This window comes from Schistocerca piceifrons, chromosome 3 (genome assembly GCF_021461385.2).
Source record: "Schistocerca piceifrons isolate TAMUIC-IGC-003096 chromosome 3, iqSchPice1.1, whole genome shotgun sequence".
Classification (NCBI taxonomy): domain Eukaryota; kingdom Metazoa; phylum Arthropoda; class Insecta; order Orthoptera; family Acrididae; genus Schistocerca; species Schistocerca piceifrons.
Window position 1 is genome coordinate 110,032,453 of NC_060140.1, and position 23,590 is coordinate 110,056,042.

At 46.6% G+C, this 23,590-nt stretch overlaps 1 long non-coding RNA gene and 1 pseudogene across 1 annotated transcript in view; both read right to left on the minus strand.

Moving 5' to 3' along the window:
- The window catches only part of LOC124789706, a 479,897-nt gene that overhangs the window by 406,890 nt on the left and 49,417 nt on the right, over positions 1–23,590 (minus strand). The window lies entirely within an intron of this gene.
- On the minus strand, positions 16,184–16,301 carry LOC124790271 (annotated as a pseudogene).

Here is a 23,590-nt window from a genome sequence, read left to right on the forward strand (position 1 = left end):
TGGACCAGAGAACCCACCCCATTCCATTTAAGGACAGCCCACACCAGAATGGAGCTACCGCCAGCTTTGACAGTGCTGCAAATGCTTTCCAAGTAACCGAACACAATTATTTCCAGTCAATGATAGGTTCAGTTGGACCAGAGAACCCACCCCATTCCATGTAAGGACAGCCCGCACCAGAATGGAGCCACCACCAGCATTGACAGTGCTGCAAATGGTTTCCAAGTAACCGAACACAATTCTTTCCAGTCAGTGATCGGTTCAGTTGGACCAGAGAACCCACCCAATTCCATTTAAGGACAGCCCACACCAGAATGGAGCTACCACCAGCTTTGACAGCGCTGCAAATGGTTTCCAAGTAACCGAACACAATTATTTCCAGTCAATGATAGGTTCAGTTGGACCAGAGAACCCACCCCATTCCATGTAAGGACAGCCCACACCAGAATGGAGCTACCGCCAGCTTTGACAGTGCTGCAAATGGTTTCCAAGTAACCGAACACAATTATTTCCAGTCAATGATAGGTTCAGTTGGACCAGAGAACCCACCCCATTCCATGTAAGGACAGCCGACAACAGAATAGAGCCACCACCAGCTTTCACAGGGCTGCAAGTGGTTTCCAAGTAACCAAACACAATTATTTCCAGTCAATGATAGGTTCAGTTGGACCAGAGAACCCACCCCATTCCATGTAAGGACAGCCCACACCAGAATGGAGCTACCGCCAGCTTTGACAGTGCTGCAAATGGTTTCCAAGTAACCGAACACAATTATTTCCAGTCAATGATAGCTTCAGTTGGACCAGAGAACCCACCCCATTCCATGCAAGGACAGCCCACACCAGAATGGAGCCACCACCAGCTTTGACAGTGCTGCAAATGGTTTCCAAGTAACCGAACACAATTCTTTCCAGTCAATGATCGGTTCAGTTGGACCAGAGAACCCACCCCATTCCATTTAAGGACAGCCCACACCAGAATGGAGCTACCACCAGCTTTGACAGCGCTGCAAATGGTTTCCAAGTAACCGAACACAATTATTTCCAGTCAATGATAGGTTCAGTTGGACCAGAGAGCCCACCCCATTCCATGTAAGGACAGCCCGCACCAGAATGGAGCCACCACCAGCTTTGACAGTGCTGCAAATGGTTTCCAAGTAACCGAACACAATTCTTTCCAGTCAATGATCGGTTCAGTTGGACCAGAGAACCCACCCCATTCCATTTAAGGACAGCCCACACCAGAATGGAGCTACCACCAGCTTTGACAGCGCTGCAAATGGTTTCCAAGCAACCGAACACAATTATTTCCAGTCAATGATAGGTTCAGTTGGACCAGAGAACCCACCCCATTCCATGTAAGGACAGCCGACAACAGAATAGAGCCACCACCAGCTTTGACAGTGCTGCAAATGGTATCCAAGTAACCGAACACAATTATTTCCAGTCAATGATCGGTTCAGTTGGACCAGAGAACCCACCCCATTCCATGTAAGGACAGCCCACACCAGCATGGAGCTACCGCCAGCTTTGACAGTGCTGCAAATGGTTTCCAAGTAACCGAACACAATTATTTCCAGTCAATGATAGGTTCAGTTGGACCAGAGAAAGCACCCCATTCCATGTAAGGACAGCCCACACCAGAATGGAGCTACCACCAGCTTTGACAGCGCTGCAAATGGTTTCCAAGTAACCGAACACAATTATTTCCAGTCAATGATAGGTTCAGTTGGACCAGGGAACCCACCCCATTCCATGTAAGGACAGCCCACACCAGAATGGAGCCACCGCCAGCTTTGACAGTGCTGCAAATGGTTTCCAAGTAACCGAACACAATTATTTCCAGTCAATGATCGGTTCAGTTGGACCAGAGAACCCACCCCATTCCATGTAAGGACAGCCCACACCAGAATGGAGCTACCGCCAGCTTTGACAGTGCTGCAAATGGTTTCCAAGTAACCGAACACAATTATTTCCAGTCAATGATAGGTTCAGTTGGACCAGAGAACCCACCCCATTCCATTTAAGGACAGCCCACACCAGAATGGAGCTACCACCAGCTTTGACAGCGCTGCAAATGGTTTCCAAGTAACCGAACACAATTATTTCCAGTCAATGATAGGTTCAGTTGGACCAGAGAACCCACCCCATTCCATGTAAGGACAGCCCGCACCATAATGGAGCCACCACCAGCTTTGACAGTGCTGCAAATGGTTTCCAAGTAACCGAACACAATTCTTTCCAGTCAATGATAGGTTCAGTTGGACCAGAGAACCCACCCCATTCCATTTAAGGACAGCCCACACCAGAATGGAGCTACCGCCAGCTTTGACAGCGCTGCAAATGGTTTCCAAGTAACCGAACACAATTCTTTCCAGTCAATGATCGGTTCAGTTGGACCAGAGAACCCACCCTATTCCATTTAAGGACAGCCCACACCAGAATGGAGCTACCACCAGCTTTGACAGCGCTGCAAATGGTTTCCAAGTAACCGAACACAATTATTTCGAGTCAATGATAGGTTCAGTTGGACCAGAGAACCCACCCCATTCCATGTAAGGACAGCCCGCACCAGAATGGAGCCACCACCAGCTTTGACAGTGCTGCAAATGGTTTCCAAGTAACCGAACACAATTCTTTCCAGTCAATGATCGGTTCAGTTGGACCAGAGAACCCACCCCATTCCATGTAAGGACAGCCCACACCAGAATGGAGCTACCACCAGCTTTGACAGCGCTGCAAATGGTTTCCAAGTAACCGAACACAATTATTTCCAGTCAATGATAGGTTCAGTTGGACCAGGGAACCCACCCCATTCCATGTAAGGACAGCCCACACCAGAATGGTGCCACCGCCAGCTTTGACAGTGCTGCAAATGGTTTCCAAGTAACCGAACACAATTATTTCCAGTCAATGATAGGTTCAGTTGGACCAGAGAACCCACCCCATTCCATGTAAGGACAGCCCACACCAGAATGGAGCTACCGCCAGTTTTGACAGTGCTGCAAATGGTTTCCAAGTAACCGAACACAATTATTTCCAGTCAATGATAGGTTCAGTTGGACCAGAGAACCCACCCCATTCCATTTAAGGACAGCCCACACCAGAATGGAGCTACCACCAGCTTTGACAGCGCTGCAAATGGTTTCCAAGTAACCGAACACAATTATTTCCAGACAATGATAGGTTCAGTTGGACCAGAGAACCCACCCCATTCCATGTAAGGACAGCCCGCACCAGAATGGAGCCACCACCAGCTTTGACAGTGCTGCAAATGGTTTCCAAGTAACCGAACACAATTCTTTCCAGTCAATGATAGGTTCAGTTGGACCAGAGAACCCACCCCATTCCATTTAAGGACAGCCCACACCAGAATGGAGCTACCGCCAGCTTTGACAGCGCTGCAAATGGTTTCCAAGTAACCGAACAAAATTCTTTCCAGTCAATGATCGGTTCAGATGGACCAGAGAACCCACCCCATTCCATTTAAGGACAGCCCACACCAGAATGGAGCTACCACCAGCTTTGACAGCGCTGCAAATGGTTTCCAAGTAACCGAACACAATTATTTCCAGTCAATGATAGGTTCAGTTGGACCAGAGAACCCACCCCATTCCATGTAAGGACAGCCGACAACAGAATAGAGCCACCACCAGCTTTGACAGTGCTGCAAATGGTTTCCAAGTAACCGAACACAATTCTTTCCAGTCAGTGATCGGTTCAGTTGGACCAGAGAACCCACCCCATTCCATTTAAGGACAGCCCACACCAGAATGGAGCTACCACCAGCTTTGACAGCGCTGCAAATGGTTTCCAAGTAACCGAACACAATTATTTCCAGTCAATGATGGGTTCAGTTGGACCAGAGAACCCACCCCATTCCATGTTAGGACAGCCCACACCAGAATGGAACTACCGCCAGCTTTGACAGTGCTGCAAATGGTTTCCAAGTAACCGAACACAATTATTTCCAGTCAATGATAGGTTCAGTTGGACCAGAGAACCCACCCCATTCCATGTAAGGACAGCCCGCACCAGAATGGAGCTACCACCAGCTTTGACAGCGCTGCAAATGGTTTCCAAGTAACCGAACACAATTATTTCGAGTCAATGATAGGTTCAGTTGGACCAGAGAACCCACCCCATTCCATGTAAGGACAGCCCGCACCAGAATGGAACCACCACCAGCTTTGACAGTGCTGCAAATGGTTTCCAAGTAACCGAACACAATTCTTTCCAGTCAATGATCGGTTCAGTTGGACCAGAGAACCCACCCCATTCCATGTAAGGACAGCCCACACCAGAATGGAGCTACCACCAGCTTTGACAGCGCTGCAAATGGTTTCCAAGTAACCGAACACAATTATTTCCAGTCAATGATAGGTTCAGTTGGACCAGGGAACCCACCCCATTCCATGTAAGGACAGCCCACACCAGAATGGAGCCACCGCCAGCTTTGACAGTGCTGCAAATGGTTTCCAAGTAACCGAACACAATTATTTCCAGTCAATGATAGGTTCAGTTGGACCAGAGAACCCACCCCATTCCATGTAAGGACAGCCCACACCAGAATGGAGCTACCGCCAGCTTTGACAGTGCTGCAAATGGTTTCCAAGTAACCGAACACAATTATTTCCAGTCAATGATAGGTTCAGTTGGACCAGAGAACCCACCCCATTCCATTTAAGGACAGCCCACACCAGAATGGAGCTACCACCAGCTTTGACAGCGCTGCAAATGGTTTCCAAGTAACCGAACACAATTATTTCCAGTCAATGATAGGTTCAGTTGGACCAGAGAACCCACCCCATTCCATGTAAGGACAGCCCGCACCAGAATGGAGCCACCACCAGCTTTGACAGTGCTGCAAATGGTTTCCAAGTAACCGAACACAATTCTTTCCAGTCAATGATAGGTTCAGTTGGACCAGAGAACCCACCCCATTCCATTTAAGGACAGCCCACACCAGAATGGAGCTACCGCCAGCTTTGACAGCGCTGCAAATGGTTTCCAAGTAACCGAACACAATTCTTTCCAGTCAATGATCGGTTCAGTTGGACCAGAGAACCCACCCCATTCCATTTAAGGACAGCCCACACCAGAATGGAGCTACCACCAGCTTTGACAGCGCTGCAAATGGTTTCCAAGTAACCGAACACAATTATTTCCAGTCAATGATAGGTTCAGTTGGACCAGAGAACCCACCCCATTCCATGTAAGGACAGCCGACAACAGAATAGAGCCACCACCAGCTTTGACAGTGCTGCAAATGGTTTCCAAGTAACCGAACACAATTCTTTCCAGTCAGTGATCGGTTCAGTTGGACCAGAGAACCCACCCCATTCCATTTAAGGACAGCCCACACCAGAATGGAGCTACCACCAGCTTTGACAGCGCTGCAAATGGTTTCCAAGTAACCGAACACAATTATTTCCAGTCAATGATAGGTTCAGTTGGACCAGAGAACCCACCCCATTCCATGTTAGGACAGCCCACACCAGAATGGAACTACCGCCAGCTTTGACAGTGCTGCAAATGGTTTCCAAGTAACCGAACACAATTATTTCCAGTCAATGATAGGTTCAGTTGGACCAGAGAACCCACCCCATTCCATGTAAGGACAGCCCGCACCAGAATGGAGCCACCACCAGCTTTGACAGTGCTGCAAATGGTTTCCAAGTAACCGAACACAATTCTTTCCAGTCAATGATCGGTTCAGATGGACCAGAGAACCCACCCCATTCCATTTAAGGACAGCCCACACCAGAATGGAGCTACCACCAGCTTTGACAGCGTTGCAAATGGTTTCCAAGTAACCGAACACAATTATTTCCAGTCAATGATAGGTTCAGTTTGACCAGAGAACCCACCCCATTCCATGTAAGGACAGCCCACACCAGAATGGAGCTACCGCCAGCTTTGACAGTGCTGCAAATGGTTTCCAAGTAACCGAACACAATTATTTCCAGTCAATGATAGGTTCAGTTGGACCACAGAACCCACCCCATTCCATTTAAGGACAGCCCACACCAGAATGGAGCTACCACCAGCTTTGACAGCGCTGCAAATGGTTTCCAAGTAACCGAACACAATTATTTCCAGTCAATGATAGGTTCAGTTGGACCAGAGAACCCACCCCATTCCATGTAAGGACAGCCCACACCAGAATGGAGCTACCGCCAGCTTTGACAGTGCTGCAAATGGTTTCCAAGTAACCGAACACAATTATTTCCAGTCAATGATAGGTTCAGTTGGACCAGAGAACCCACCCCATTCCATGTAAGGACAGCCCACACCAGAATGGAGCCACCGCCAGCTTTGACAGTGCTGCAAATGGTTTCCAAGTAACCGAACACAATTATTTCCAGTCAATGATAGGTTCAGTTGGACCAGAGAACCCACCCCATTCCATGTAAGGACAGCCCACACCAGAATGGAGCTAACGCCAGCTTTGACAGTGCTGCAAATGGTTTCCAAGTAACCGAACACAGTTATTTCCAGTCAATGATAGGTTCAGTTGGACCAGAGAACCCACCCCATTCCATGTAAGGACAGCCCGCACCAGAATGGAGCCACCACCAGCTTTGACAGTGCTGCAAATGGTTTCCAAGTAACCGAACACAATTCTTTCCAGTCAATGATCGGTTCAGTTGGACCAGAGAACCCACCCCATTCCATTTAAGGACAGCCCACACCAGAATGGAGCTACCACCAGCTTTGACAGCGCTGAAATGGTTTCCAAGTAACCGAACACAATTATTTCCAGTCAATGATAGGTTCAGTTGGACCAGAAAACCCACCCCATTCCATGTAAGGACAGCCCACACCAGAATGGAGCTACCGCCAGCTTTGACAGTGCTGCAAATGGTTTCCAAGTAACCGAACACAATTATTTCCAGTCAATGATAGGTTCAGTTGGACCGGAGAACCCACCCCATTCCATTTAAGGACAGCCCACACCAGAATGGAGCCACCACCAGCTTTGACAGCGCTGCAAATGGTTTCCAAGTAACCGAACACAATTCTTTCCAGTCAATGATCGGTTCAGTTGGACCAGAGAACCCACCCCATTCCATGTAAGGACAGCCCACACCAGAATGGAGCTACCGCCAGCTTTGACAGTGCTGCAAATGGTTTCCAAGTAACCGAACACAATTATTTCCAGTCAATGATAGGTTCAGTTGGACCAGAGACCCACCCCATTCCATTTAAGGACAGCCCACACCAGAATGGAGCCACCACCAGCTTTGCCAGCGCTGCAAATGGTTTCCAAGTAACCGAACACAATTATTTCCAGTCAATGATAGGTTCAGTTGGACCAGAGAACCCACCCCATTCCATTTAACGACAGCCCACACCAGAATGGAGCCACCACCAGCTTTGACAGTGCTGCAAATGGTTTCCAAGTAACCGAACACAATTATTTCCAGTCAATGATAGGTTCAGTTGGACCAGAGAACCCACCGCATTCCATGCAAGGACAGCCCACACCGGAATGGAGCCACCACCCACATCACAGTGCCTCGTTGACAACTCGGCTCCATGGTTTCCAAGTAACCGAACACAATTATTTCCAGTCAATGATAGGTTCAGTTGGACCAGAGAACCCACCCCATTCCATTTAAGGACAGCCCACACCAGAATGGAGCCACCACCAGCTTTGACAGTGCTGCAAATGGTTTCCAAGTAACCGAACACAATTATTTCCAGTCAATGATAGGTTCAGATGGACCAGAGAACCCACCGCATTCCATGTAAGGACAGCCCACACCGGAATGGAGCCACCACCCACTTCACAGTGCCTCGTTGACAACTCGGCTCCATGGTTTCCAAGTAACCGAACACAATTAATTCCAGTCAATGATAGGTTCAGTTGGACCAGAGAACCCACCCCATTCCATTTAAGGACAGCCCACACCAGAATGGAGCCACCACCAGCTTTGACAGCGCTGCAAATGGTTTCCAAGTAACCGAACACAATTATTTCCAGTCAATGATAGGTTCAGTTGGACCAGAGAACCCACCGCATTCCATGTAAGGACAGCCCACACCGGAATGGAGCCACCACCCACTTCACAGTGCCTCGTTGACAACTCTGCTCCATGGTTTCCAAGTAACGGAACACAATTATTTCCAGTCAATGATAGGTTCAGTTGGACTAGAGAACCCACCCCATTCCATTTAAGGACAGCCCACACCAGAATGGAGCCACCACCAGCTTTGACAGCGCTGCAAATGGTTTCCAAGTAACCGAACACAATTATTTCCAGTCAATGATAGGTTCAGTTGGACCAGAGAACCCACCCCATTCCATTTAAGGACAGCCCACACCAGAATGGAGCCACCACCAGCTTTGACAGTGCTGCAAATGGTTTCCAAGTAACCGAACACAATTATTTCCAGTCAATGATAGGTTCAGTTGGACCAGAGAACCCACCCCATTCCATGTAAGGACAGCCCACAACAGAATGGAGCTACCGCCAGCTTTGACAGTGCTGCAAATGGTTTCCAAGTAACCGAACACAAGTATTTCCAGTCAATGATAGGTTCAGTTGGACCAGAGAACCCACCCCATTCCATTTAAGGACAGCCCATACCTGAATGGAGCTACCGCCAGCTTTGACAGTGGTGCAAATGGTTTCCAAGTAACCGAACACAATTATTTCCAGTCAATGATAGGTTCAGTTGGACCAGAGAACCCACCCCATTCCATGTAAGGACAGCCGACAACAGAATAGAGCCACCACCAGCTTTCACAGGGCTGCAAGTGGTTTCCAAGTAACCGAACACAATTATTTCCAGTCAATGATAGGTTCAGTTGGACCAGAGAACCCACCCCACTCCATGTAAGGACAGCCCACACCAGAATGGAGCTACCGCCAGCTTTGATAGTGCTGCAAATGGTTTCCAAGTAACCGAACACAATTATTTCCAGTCAATGATAGGTTCAGTTGGACCAGAGAACCCACCCCATTCCATGTAAGGACAGCCCGCACCAGAATGGAGCCACCACCAGCTTTGACAGCGCTGCAAATGGTTTCCAAGTAACCGAACACAATTCTTTCCAGTCAATGATAGGTTCTTTTGGACCAGAGAACCCACCCCATTCCATTTAAGGACAGCCCACACCAGAATGGAGCTACCACCAGCTTTGACACCGCTGCAAATGGTTTCCAAGTAACCGAACACAATTATTTCCAGTCAATGATAGGTTCAGTTGGACCAGAGAGCCCACCCCATTCCATGTAAGGACAGCCCGCACCAGAATGGAGCCACCACCAGCTTTGACAGTGCTGCAAATGGTTTCCAAGTAACCGAACACAATTCTTTCCAGTCAATGATCGGTTCAGTTGGACCAGAGAACCCACCCCATTCCATTTAAGGACAGCCCACACCAGAATGGAGCTACCACCAGCTTTGACAGCGCTGCAAATGGTTTCCAAGTAACCGAACACAATTATTTCCAGTCAATGATAGGTTCAGTTGGACCAGAGAACCCACCCCATTCCATGTAAGGACAGCCCACACCAGAATGGAGCTACCGCCAGCTTTGACAGTGCTGCAAATGGTTTCCAAGTAACCGAACACAATTATTTCCAGTCAATGATAGGTTCAGTTGGACCAGAGAACCCACCCCATTCCATGTAAGGACAGCCGACAACAGAATAGAGCCACCACCAGCTTTGACAGTGCTGCAAATGGTTTCCAAGTAACCGAACACAATTATTTCCAGTCAATGATAGGTTCAGTTGGACCAGAGAACCCACCCCATTCCATGTAAGGACAGCCGACAACAGAATAGAGCCACCACCAGCTTTGACAGTGCTGCAAATGGTTTCCAAGTAACCAAACACAATTCTTTCCAGTCAATGATCGGTTCAGTTGGACCAGAGAACCCACCCCATTCCATGTAAGGACAGCCCACACCAGAATGGAGCCACCACCAGCTTTGACAGTGCTGCAAATGGTTTCCAAGTAACCGAACACAATTATTTCCAGTCAATGATAGGTTCAGTTGGACCAGAGAACCCACCCCATTCCATGTAAGGACAGCCCGCACCAGAATGGAGCCACCACTAGCTTTGACAGTGCTGCAAATGGTTTCCAAGTAACCGAACACAATTCTTTCCAGTCAATGATCGGTTCAGTTGGACCAGAGAACCCACCCCATTCCATTTAAGGACAGCCCACACCAGAATGGAGCTACCACCAGCTTTGACAGCGCTGCAAATGGTTTCCAAGTAACCGAACACAATTATTTCCAGTCAATGATAGGTTCAGTTGGACCAGAGAACCCACCCCATTCCATGTAAGGACAGCCCACACCAGAATGGAGCCACCGCCAGCTTTGACAGTGCTGCAAATGGTTTCCAAGTAACCGAACACAATTATTTCCAGTCAATGATCGGTTCAGTTGGACCAGAGAACCCACCCCATTCCATTTAAGGACAGCCCACACCAGAATGGAGCTACCACGAGCTTTGACAGCGCTGCAAATGGTTTCCAAGTAACCGAACACAATTATTTCCAGTCAATGATAGGTTCAGTTGGACCAGAGAACCCACCCCATTCCATGTAAGGACAGGCCACACCAGAATGGAGCTACCGCCAGCTTTGACAGTGCTGCAAATGGTTTCCAAGTAACCGAACACAATTATTTCCAGTCAATGATAGGTTCAGTTGGACCAGAGAACCCACCCCATTCCGTGTAAGGACAGCCCGCACCAGAATGGAGCCACCACCAGCTTTGACAGTGCTGCAAATGGTTTCCAAGTAACCGAACACAATTCTTTCCAGTCAATGATCGGTTCAGTTGGACCAGAGAACCCACCCCATTCCATTTAAGGACAGCCCACACCAGAATGGAGCTACCACCAGCTTTGACAGCGTTGCAAATGGTTTCCAAGTAACCGAATACAATTATTTCCAGTCAATGATAGGTTCAGTTGGACCAGAGAACCCACCCCATTCCATGTAAGGACAGCCCACACCAGAATGGAGCTACCGCCAGCTTTGACAGTGCTGCAAATGGTTTCCAAGTAACCGAACACAATTATTTCCAGTCAATGATAGGTTCAGTTGGACCAGAGAACCCACCCCATTCCATTTAAGGACAGCCCACACCAGAATGGAGCTACCACCAGCTTTGACAGCCCTGCAAATGGTTTCCAAGTAACCGAACACAATTATTTCCAGTCAATGATAGGTTCAGTTGGACCAGAGAACCCACCCCATTCCATGTAAGGACAGCCCACACCAGAATGGAGCTACCGCCAGCTTTGACAGTGCTGCAAACGGTTTCCAAGTCACCGAACACAATTATTTCCAGTCAATGATAGGTTCAGTTGGACCAGAGAACCCACCCCATTCCATGTAAGGACGGCCCACACCAGAATGGAGCCACCGCCAGCTTTGACAGTGCTGCAAATGGTTTCCAAGTAACCGAACACAATTATTTCCAGTCAATGATAGGTTCAGTTGGACCAGAGAACCCACCCCATTCCATGTAAGGACAGCCCACACCAGAATGGAGCTACCGCCAGCTTTGACGGTGCTGCAAATGGTTTCCAAGTAACCGAACACAATTATTTCCAGTCAATGATAGGTTCAGTTGGACCAGAGAACCCACCCCATTCCATGTAAGGACAGCCCGCACCAGAATGGAGCCACCACCAGCTTTGACAGTGCTGCAAATGGTTTCCAAGTAACCGAACACAATTCTTTCCAGTCAATGATCGGTTCAGTTGGACCAGAGAACCCACCCCATCCCATTTAAGGACAGCCCACACCAGAATGGAGCTACCACCAGCTTTGACAGCGCTGAAATGGTTTCCAAGTAACCAAACACAATTATTTCCAGTCAATGATAGGTTCAGTTGGACCAGAGAACCCACCCCATTCCATGTAAGGACAGCCCACACCAGAATGGAGCTACCGCCAGCATTGTCAGTGCTGCAAATGGTTTCCAAGTAACCGAACACAATTATTTCCAGTCACTGATAGGTTCAGTTGGACCAGAGAACCCACCCCATTCCATTTAAGGACAGCCCACACCAGAATGGAGCCACCACCAGCTTTGACAGCGCTGCAAATGGTTTCCAAGTAACCGAACACAATTCTTTCCAGTCAATGATCGGTTCAGTTGGACCAGAGAACCCACCCCATTCCATTTAAGGACAGCCCACACCAGAATGGAGCTACCACCAGCTTTGACAGCGCTGCAAATGGTTTCCAAGTAACCGAACACAATTATTTCCAGTCAATGATAGGTTCAGTTGGACCAGAGAACCCACCGCATTCCATGTAAGGACAGCCCACACCGGAATGGAGCCACCACCCACTTCACAGTGCCTCGTTGACAACTCGGCTCCATGGTTTCCAAGTAACCGAACACAATTATTTCCAGTCAATGATAGGTTCAGTTGGACCAGAGAACCCACCCCATTCCATTTAAGGACAGCCCACACCAGAATGGAGCCACCACCAGCTTTGACAGCGCTGCAAATGGTTTCCAAGTAACCGAACACAATTATTTCCAGTCAATGATAGGTTCAGTTGGACCAGAGAACCCACCGCATTCCATGTAAGGACAGCCCACACCGGAATGGAGCCACCACCCACTTCACAGTGCCTCGTTGACAACTCGGCTCCATGGTTTCCAAGTAACCGAACACAATTATTTCCAGTCAATGATAGGTTCAGTTGGACCAGAGAACCCACCCCATTCCATTTAAGGACAGCCCACACCAGAATGGAGCCACCACCAGCTTTGACAGCGCTGCAAATGGTTTCCAAGTAACCGAACACAATTATTTCCAGTCAATGATAGGTTCAGTTGGACCAGAGAACCCACCCCATTCCATTTAAGGACAGCCCACACCAGAATGGAGCCACCACCAGCTTTGACAGTGCTGCAAATGGTTTCCAAGTAACCGAACACAATTATTTCCAGTCAATGATAGGTTCAGTTGGACCAGAGAACCCACCGCATTCCATGTAAGGACAGCCCACACCGGAATGGAGCCACCACCCACTTCACAGTGCCTCGTTGACAACTCGGCTCCATGGTTTCCAAGTAACCGAACACAATTATTTCCAGTCAATGATAGGTTCAGTTGGACCAGAGAGCCCACCCCATTCCATTTAAGGACAGCCCACACCAGAATGGAGCCACCACCAGCTTTGACAGTGCTGCAAATGGTTTCCAAGTAACCGAACACAATTATTTCCAGTCAATGATAGGTTCAGTTGGACCAGAGAACCCACCGCATTCCATGTAAGGACAGCCCACACCGGAATGGAGCCACCACCCACTTCACAGTGCCTCGCTGACAACTCGGCTCCATGGTTGCGTGTGGTCTGCGCCATACTCTAACTCTACCGTCAGCTCTAACCAACTGAAATCGGGACCCATCTAACCAGGCCACAGTTTTCCAGTCGAGTAGGGCCCAGCCAATATGGTCGCGAGCCCAGGAGGGGTGCCGCAGGCGATGTCGCGCTATTAGCAGTGGCACTAGCGTCTGTCGTCTGCTGTCGTTAACACTAAATTTGGCTACACTGTCCAGACGTATACGTTCGTTGTACGTCCAACATTCACTTCTCCGTTTATTTTACGTAGTGTTGCTTGTCTGTTAGCACTGACAACTCCACCCAAAAGCCACTGCTCTGGGTGGTTATGTGAAGGCCGTCGGCCACTGCGTTGTCCATGGTGAGATGTTATACCTGAAATTTGGTATTCTCGGGATACCTGGCACTATGCATTTTGGAATACTGGATTCCCTAACGACTTCCGGAATGGGATGTCCCGTGGATCTAGCTCCAACTACCACTCTGCGTTCAAACTCTATTAATTCTCGTTGTACGGCCATAATCACGTCGCAATCCTTTTCACAAGAACACCTAAGTACAAATGACGGCTGTCCTAATGCATTGCACTTTTATACATTGTACGCGCGATACTGCCGCCAACTGTGAATGTGCATCTTGTTGTCCCATGACTTTTGTCACCTCAGATTCCCTACCGTGTCACGTACCCGCAACGCCACCAGGCAAGCATTCGACAAAACATAAAAACACGTACAACCGTCCTTATGATTTTATTATTTTGTCGCTACCAGTTTCGACACTTCATTGCGTCATCTTCAGGCAATAAAGCGTCGAAACTGGTAGCGACAAAATACATTATTGGCCATTAAAATTGCTACACCAAGAAGAAATGCAGATATTAAACGGGTATTCATTGGACAAATATATTATACTAGGATTGACATGCCATTACATTTTCACGCAATTTGGGTGCATACATCCTGAGAAATCAGTACCCAGAACAACCACCTCTGGCCGTAATAACGGCCGTGATACGCCTGGGGATTGACTCAAACAGAGCTTGGATGGCGTGTACAGGTACAGCTGCCAATGCAGCTTCAACACGATACCACAGTTCATCAAGAGTAGTGACTGGCGTATTGTGACGAGCCAGCTGCTCGGCCACCATTGACCACACGTTTTCAGTTGGTGAGAGATCTGGAGAATGTGCTGGCCACGGCAGCAGTCGAACATTTTCTGTATCCAGAAAGGCCCGTACAGGATCTGCAACATGCGGTCGTGCATTATCCTGCTGAAATGTACGGTTTCGCAGGGATCGAATGAAGAGTAGAGCCACGGATCGTAACACATCTGAAATGTAACGTCCACTGTTCAAAGTGCCGTCAATGCGAACAAGAGGTGACCGAGACGTGTAACCAATGGCACCTCATACCATCACGCCGGGTGATACGCCACTATGGCGATGACGAATACACGCGTCCAATGTGCGTTCACCGCGATGTCGCCAAACACGGATGCGACCATCATGATGCTGTAAACGGATCCTGGATTCATCCAAAAAAATGACATTTTGCAATTCGTGCAACCAGGTTCGTCGTTGAGTACAACATCGCAGGCGCTCCTGTCTGTGATGTAGCGTCAAGGGTAACCGCAGCCATGGTCTCCGAGCTGATAGTCCATGATGCTGCAAACGTCGTCGAACTGTTCGTGCAGATGGTTGTTGTCTTGCAAACGTCCCCGTCTGTTGACTCAGGAATCGAGACGTTCCTGCACGATCCGTTACAGCCATGCGGATAAGATGCCTGTCATCTCGACTGCTAGTGATACGAGGCCGTTGGGATGCAACACGGCGTTCCGTATTACCCTCCTGAACCCATCGATTCCATATTGTGCTAACAGTCATTGGATCTCGACCAACGCGAGCAGCAATGTCGCGATACGATAAACCGCAATCGCTATAGGCTACAATCCGACGTTTATCAAAGTCGGAAACGTGATGGTACGCATTTCTCCTCCTTACACGTGGCATCACAACAACGTTTCACGAGGCAACGCCGGTCAACTGCTGTTTGTGTATGAGCAATCGGTTGGAAACTTTCCTCGTGTCAGCACGTTATAGGTGTCGCCACCGGCGCCAACCTTGTGTGAATGCTCTGAAAAGCTAATCATTTGCATATCACAGCATCTTCTTCCTGTCGATTAAATTTCGCGTCTGTAGCACGTCACCTTCATGGTGTAGCAATTTTAATGGCTAGTAGTGTAATTAAATCAGAAGGACGACCGTAGGTGTTTTTATTTATTGTCGATAGTAAACGGTCGTCGTCTCAGAGTCATTTTGCCAACAGGATTTGGACATACAAAAGGCAAACATTCAGTGGACATACAAAAGGCAAACATTAAGTCGCGCGACGGGCAGTGTTCATAATGTTTTGTTTCATCTGTTAGATGAAGGAGTGGATGTTAAGTGGCTGGTGATGCTGCAGAGTAGGTGTCGCCGGCATTTCGGCAAAATTACGCACAGAAGGAGCACAAACGAACCCTGTCCGCAATCTCCTCGGTCCAAAAGTGGACAGGCGATAGTACACACGATACTGTACGGAGTGATGCAAGTTAAACGACGGAAACAATGATAGTAATCAAAAAAACTAAACTCCTCCCGAACGGGCCATGAAGGTCCAACGGTACTGACTGGCCGCCGTGTCATCCGCAGCTCATAGGTGTCACTGGATGCGGATATGGAGGGGGGTATGGTCAACACACAGCTCTCCCGGCCGTATGTCAGTTTCCGAGACCGGAGCCGCTACTCCTCAATCTAGTAGCTCCTCAGTTTGCCTCACAAGGGCTGAGTGCACCCCGCTTGCCAACAGCGCTCGGCAGATCGGATGGTCACCCATCCAAGTTCTAGCCCATCCGGACAGCGCTTAACTTCGGTGATCTGACGGGAACCGGTGTTACCGCTGCGGCACGGCCGTTGGATAGTAATGTTAATAGTAACAATAATGATAATAATAAAGCGTCTTCGCACCTTCGGGGTTTCTGAAGTGGCTATGAAGCACTACACAGCGTATATGTAGGCAAATCAGAAACACACAACTTTGACGCTGAATGGGTTGAGAAGCCTGAATCCCTCTTCCTGTGATATGTCTCCGTCAGAAAATTGCCAGCGTGGGCCACGAACACTGACCGACTTCACGCGCAGAGGCGCATGTGTCACGTTTTGGGCGTGCCATAAAGACACGCACGAGGGCTCCACATTTTCTGAATTGCGTTGCTTCATTAATTGTTTCTTTAATAAACCCACAGTGGCTTTTGTCCTTCCAGAACGCTAAGCTAGTGAACATCATATTTTCGACAGTGCCCCACAATTTAAAAAGCTATCTGCTCGAGCTGATACGTGAGCTTGTCAGGGTCAGCACTGTGTAACTGATAACGAGATTTGAACGTAAGGCCTTCCAAGCAGCGGTACTGGTGGCTAGTTCATTTTGCTCATTCGATATAATAGGGCAGTATTTGAGCAGGCGCTGGCTTCTCATATTAAGCTGTTTAGCGACATACATTTCACAATTCTCTCGCAATTCTCGGGAGGTACTGACTTCGCCTGACCTTTCGCCGTCGTCTGTTTTCTCCAGGTCTCATCCGTCACCTACTCACCCATTTCGTCCTCTTCCTACAGCACCTTCGAACACTGTCATAAAACGGAAACACAAACCCATTAGCCTCTTGTCCGCAGTACACTGGTAAACCTTCACACTTTTTCAAAAATGCTGTTCCACTGAGACAGCAATACACAATTTCACTGTCCACATAATAGAGTATTTAAATAATAAAATGTCACCAATTGGAATTTTCTGTGACTTGTCCAAAGCATTTGATTGTGGGAACCATGACATTATGTTACAGAAATTACAGTTCTATGGTATAAATGGAATAGCATATGAGTGGTTCAAGTCGTACCTACAGAAAAGGAAGCAAAAAGTTTCCTTATATGGGTCAAGTGATTTAAGTAAGTTTGCCACTTCATACAACTGGGGTGAAATTACATTAGGTGTTCCACAGGGTTCAATCATGGGTCCCCTTCTGTTCTTGATATATGCTAACGACCTCCATTCCTATCTGAAACAGAAAGCTGTTTGCTGATGATACAAGCATCATTATTAATCCGGTAAAAGAAACTCCATTTGAAAATGACACAAATAAGGTCTTCGGAAAAGTCATTAATCGGTTTTCTGCAAATGGGCTTGCCCTAAACTTTGAAAAATCACAGTACATCCAATTTTCTGCTGCAAAAAGTACAGTTCCTTCAATAAATGTAACACATCAACAGAAGTCAGTAGACAGGGCAGAGTTTTTGGGTGTACACATGGATGAGAATCTTAATTGGAAAATCCATATTTTGGATCTTCTAAAGCGACTAGACTCAGTAACTTTTGCAATCACAATAATTGCCAATTCTGAGGATATAGAAATTAGTAAGCTAACATACTTTGCACACTTTCACTCTCTGATGTCATACGGAATAATATTTTGGGGTAACTCAACATTTAGACAAAAAATATTCACTGCTCAAAAGAAAGTGGTTAGAATGATGTGTGGGGTTCATAATCGCACGTCTTGTAGGCATCTTTTTAAAAGATTGAGAATTCTTACAACAGCCTCACAGTACATTTACTCACTAATGAAATTTGTTAACAAAAACGTGGAATAGTTTAAAAACAACAGTGACATTCATGATTATAATACCAGAAAAAAGAAAGACTTACACTATCCTTTACTCAACCTATCTTTGGCACAGAAAGGGGTAAAATATGCTGTTACAAATTTTTTCGACAAATTAGCAGATGAAATAAAATGACCGACAGACAGCAGTAATAGCTTCAAAAATAAACTGAAATCATATGTTCTTGACAATTCCTTCTATACCACAGATGAATTCTTGAATAGGAATAAATAAATCTATAAATATAGTATATGCATTTTGTGCCATGTAAGGTAATGGGGTAAATAATAGAAATATTAATCTTTAAATATGTATTGTAATAAATACATATTAAAAAATCTTGTTTCATATGTGCATTTCTTGTGCACTAGACACGTTCCTCATCATAACGGCTACCGTACCATGCAATTGATCAATGGAAAACGCAACTAACTAACTAATTTATGCCCTTTCTTCTATCCGCCTCCGTGCCTCCTTGTCCACCATCTCCCGCCGAAACTTCAACCAACTTCCTATAGTCAAGCATGACTTTAATCCCGATGTTTAAACCGACCCCTGCCCCCTGCGACATTGGATGCCTGGTGGCGTTGCGGTCACGTGACGCGGCAACTGAAGCATGCAAGCGGAGCAAACACGAACTGGCGATTATCCTAGCGAAGATACGGGCTGCAGATGGGAAATACATTGATATAATATTATTACACAGAGCCTGTGAATGGGTATCTCGAAAACGGCGAAGTTTGTCGAATGTTGACGTGCTGCTGTCGTGAGCATCTACGGAAAGAGCTACGACAGTGAAACCACCACTCGGCGCTCAATGGTTGGACATCCAAGACTCTTCACACAACGTTGGGTTCAGATGCTTGTCTACTTTATAAAGTAGGATAGATGGTGATCTGTGGCACTTCTGCCTAAAGAGCACAACGTTGGCGTACGCCAGGTGTTTCGGAGTACACCGTTCACCGTACATTGCAACGTGTAACTCAGCAGCAGACCAGCCCTGACTGTGGGATCCGCATCAGGTGGGACTGACGGATGACATCGAAAAAGTACAAAGAAGGGCAGCTGGTTTTGTATTATCGCGAAATAGGGGAGATAGTGTCACAGACATGATACGTGAATTGGAGTGGCAATCATTAAAACAAAGGCATTTTTCGCTGCGACCGGTTCTTCTCATGAAATTTCAATCACCAGTTTTCTCCTCCGATTGTGAAAACATTCTGTTGGCACCCATCTACACAAGTAGAAATGATCATCACGATAAAATAATAGAAACCAGGGCTCACACAGAAAGATTTAAGTGCTCGTTTTTCCCGCGTGCCGTTTGAGAGTGGAATGGTAGAGAGACAGCTTGAAGGTAGTTCACTGAACCCTCTGCCAGGCACTTTACTGTGAATAGCAGAGAAATCACGTAGATGTAGATGCTGACCCAACGACATCGTCCATTACGATTGCACTGTGCACGGGGCCATCGGGATTCGACCGTCGATCAAGAAACGTGTCAGCTCTGCGGGTAAATCACATAGGTCGATAGTCGTCTCCGCAAACGCCGTCATTTGAGGTGAACGACGGCTCCAACGCGCAGCGTGCCACGGACGCAGGCTGCTAGAGGCAGTATTATGCTACGAGAGACATCCTCCTGAACTTGCATGGGGCCTGTGGTTGTAGTCGAAAGACGCGCTGACAGCTGCGAACCACCTGCATTCCTTCATGCTTGATGTCTTCCCCGACGGCGATGTCATTTTTCAGCACGATAATTGTCCGTGTCCCGGAGCTAGAAGCGTGCACAGTGGTCTGAGGAGCATTATGGTGAACATCGGATACATGATGAGCGTGTATGTGAATTCCTATGGGACCAAACTGCTGAGGTCACCGGCCCCTAGACTTACACACTGCTTAAACTAACTTATGTATGTGATGTCTCGGCGACCAAATTCGCCTAGCGGGAATCATACGGAACCAATCTGGGTCGCTATCGGGCGGCATCACCGCGTTCGCAAATCAGCGGCCCATTATTTACGCGGATCATATGACCTATGCGTTTACATCTAATGCCACGTATCTCCATAAAGCTACCAACGTACTGTCGTATCCCTGATACGCAGAATCAGTGATGTATTTCGTTCCGAAGACGGACGAACAAGCTATTAAACAGGTCATCATGATGTTTTGGCTCTTCAGAGTATTACCTTCTTACCAGCTATAGCCAACAATGCCTCTCCTCCCTCGGTCTCAGTGTATCTACATCCATACTCCGCAAGCCACCTGACGGCGTGTGGCGGAGGGTACCTTGAGTACCTCTATCGTTTCTCCCTTCTATTCCAGTCTCGTATTGTTCGTGGAATGAAAGATTGTCAGTATGCCTCTGTGTGGGCTCTAATTTCTCTGATTTTATCCTCATGGTCTCTTCGCGAGATATACGTAGGAGAGAGCAATACTGCTTGACTCCTCGGTCTTCGGTGAAGTTATGTTCTCGAAACTTCAAAAAAAAAAAAAAAAAAAAAAAAAAAAAAAAAAAAAAAAAAAAAAAACCGGTACCGAGCTACTGAGCGTCTCTCTTGCAGAGTCTTCCACTGGAGGTTATCTATCATCTCCGTAACGCTTTCGCAATTACTAAATGATCCTGTAACGAAGCGCGCTGCTCTCCGTTGGATCTTCTCTATCTCTTCTTTCAACCCTATCTGGTACGGATCCCACACAGGTGAGCAGTATTCAAGCAGTGGACGAACAAGTGTACTGAAACCTACTTCCTTTGTTTTCGGATTGCATTTCCCTACGATTCTTCCAATGAGTCTGGCATCTGCTTTAGCGACGATCAACTTTATATGATCATTCCATTTTAAATCACTCCTAATGCCTACTCGCAGATAATTTGTGGAATTAACTGCTTGCTGGCCTGCTATATTGTAGCTAAATGATAAAGGATCTTTCTTTCTATATATTCGCAGCACACTACACTTGTCTACATTGAGATTCAATTGCCATTCCCTGCACCGTGCGTTAAATTCGTTGCAGGTCCTCCTGCATTTCAGTACAATTTTCCACTGTTACAACCTCTCGTTATACCACAGCATCATCCGCCAAAAGCCTCAGTGAACTTCCGATGTTATCCATAAGGTCATTTATATATATTGTGAACAGCAACTGTCCTACGACACTCCCCTGCGACACACCTGAAATCACTCTTACTTCGGAACACTTCTCTCCATTGACAAATGCTGCGTTCTGTTATCTAGGAACTCTTCAATCAAGTCACACAATTGGTCTGATAGTCCATATGCTCTTACTTTGTTCATTAAACGACTGTGGGGAACTGTATCAAACGCCTTGCAGAAGTCAAGAAACACGGCATCTACCTGAGAACCAGTGTCTGTGGCCCTCTGACTCCCGTGGCCGAATAGCGCGAGCTGGGTTTCACACGATTATCTTTTTCGAAACCCATGCTGAGTCCTACAGAGTAGATTTCTGGTTTCCAGAAATGTCATTATACTCGAACATAATACGTGTTCCAAAATTCTACAACTGATCGACGTTAGAAATATAGGTCTATAGTTCTGCACATCTGTTCGTCGTCCCTTCTTGAAAACGGGGATGACCTGTGTCCTTTTCCAATCTTTTGGAATGCTATGCTCTTCTAGAGACCTACGGTACACCGCTGCAAGAAGGGGGGCAAGTTCCTTCGTACTCTGTGTAAAATCGAACTGGTATCCCATCAGGTCCAGCGGCCTTTCCTGTTTTGAGCGATTTTAATTGTTTTTCTATCCCTCTGTCATCTATTTCGATATCTACCATTTTGTCATCTCTGCGACAATCTACAGAAGGAACTGTATTCTCTCGTTTCTGTCGCTCTTTCACCTTTCACTCACCCTCAGGCGGCTCTTTAAACTTTCTAAAGCTCCACATTCGATATAATGGAATCATCCTTTCACCTACATCGCAAACATTACGCTTTTCAAAAACCATCACCTTCATCACATCGTGACAGACACTCCGTATAGTATACGTCTCCGATCCATCTTTCAGAAAGTTCTCATCTAAGTATTTTTTTTTTTATTACGAGGAATCTAACAGAATCCTCTAAGTCCAAGTCTCATCATTTCGTCACTCTCTCTGTTTTTTTTAAACAGCTTCTGTGAGACCATGCAAGCCAAAGCTATTTGGCCATAGAACGAGTAACTTCATGGTTTACAGAACGCCGAATAGATAATTTATAAACAAATGAAACTAAGAAAATGATAAAACACGAAAAAATTTCGAGAGGGATTATACAAATAATACATCGCAGAAAAAGTTATAAACTACTGCGAGGTCGTGCCTTACAGAGCAGACTGTGTTTGCGACAAGCAAACCCTTGAACCTGAATTTGAAGGTTTGCGGTTTATCAGTATTTTTCAATTCTGCTGGGAACCTACTGAAAATTAAACCGAGTGCACACAACTTCCTGTACTATGCTTAATAAGGAAGTGCAATTCTTTCTTGCGTCTAGTGTTCTCGGTAGGAACGGTGCAGTTTTTTTTTCTCACTGAGTCAATACTGTTAATAACAAATTGCACGGTAGGATATATGTACAGTTTCGTAAGTCACTATCACGTCATCGGTGCCTGCCTTTTCCACCTGTTTTTCTGTGCGTTCTTGGTATGCCCCGCATGCAGCATTCCATTACTCATTGGGCAAACCTCAATTTTTTGGCTGTCTGCGCATTTAATGCCTATGCTCCACTTCCTTAAGTTATACTGCGGACAATATGCACTGGTTATTGACTTTCATGTCTGAGCTACACAGGGAACCACCTCCTCAGTAAAGCAATCAGTTTTTCAAATTAACTCCAATCCATTTTTATTCTCCTGTACATTTCTTTAAAGTGTGTTTTTCCAGTTATCGTAAGTATACAAGTACATTACTTTGGCTTTACTCGAAATAATCTTGAGGCCTACAGTTATACTTGCTATGTTTAATTCGCCTATCCTTTGCTGAAGGTCTTCCGATCGGAAACAAATTCCATAGTGTCATCTGCAAATCAAAGATGGTTCAAGATAAGCTCAATTCATGCGCATTCCTTCTAAATTCTAGCTCGATTATCTGAAGACCTTACCCATGGTTGCAGATACTAGTTTCGGTGAAATGGACTCACCTTACCTGAATCAGTTCCAAACACCTCACTATCCTGATTTAATCGAACGGAAGCTACAGGTTCTTGAATATATCAACCAACAAACTTACATACGTACATTCTGCTCCTTGCCTCCGAAGTGCCGCCAAAACAGACTTTATTGTGGCAGAGCAAACCCCGTCTCATATGTCTATGAATCGCATAGAAAGTGATAACTGATATTCATTACTTTTTTCCGTAACTTGGGTCACTATCAGTAGATGGTCCATTGAGCTATAACCACGACTCGACCATTAATAGCGTAGTAAGGCGACGTTCGTTTCACGAACGTCGCACACTGCGAATTACTTTTTCAATATCTGCCACCAAAATGTAATTAAAACTAGAATAAATCAAATGTAACAAAACGAAAATGCGGCATCATTTAGGTAACATAAA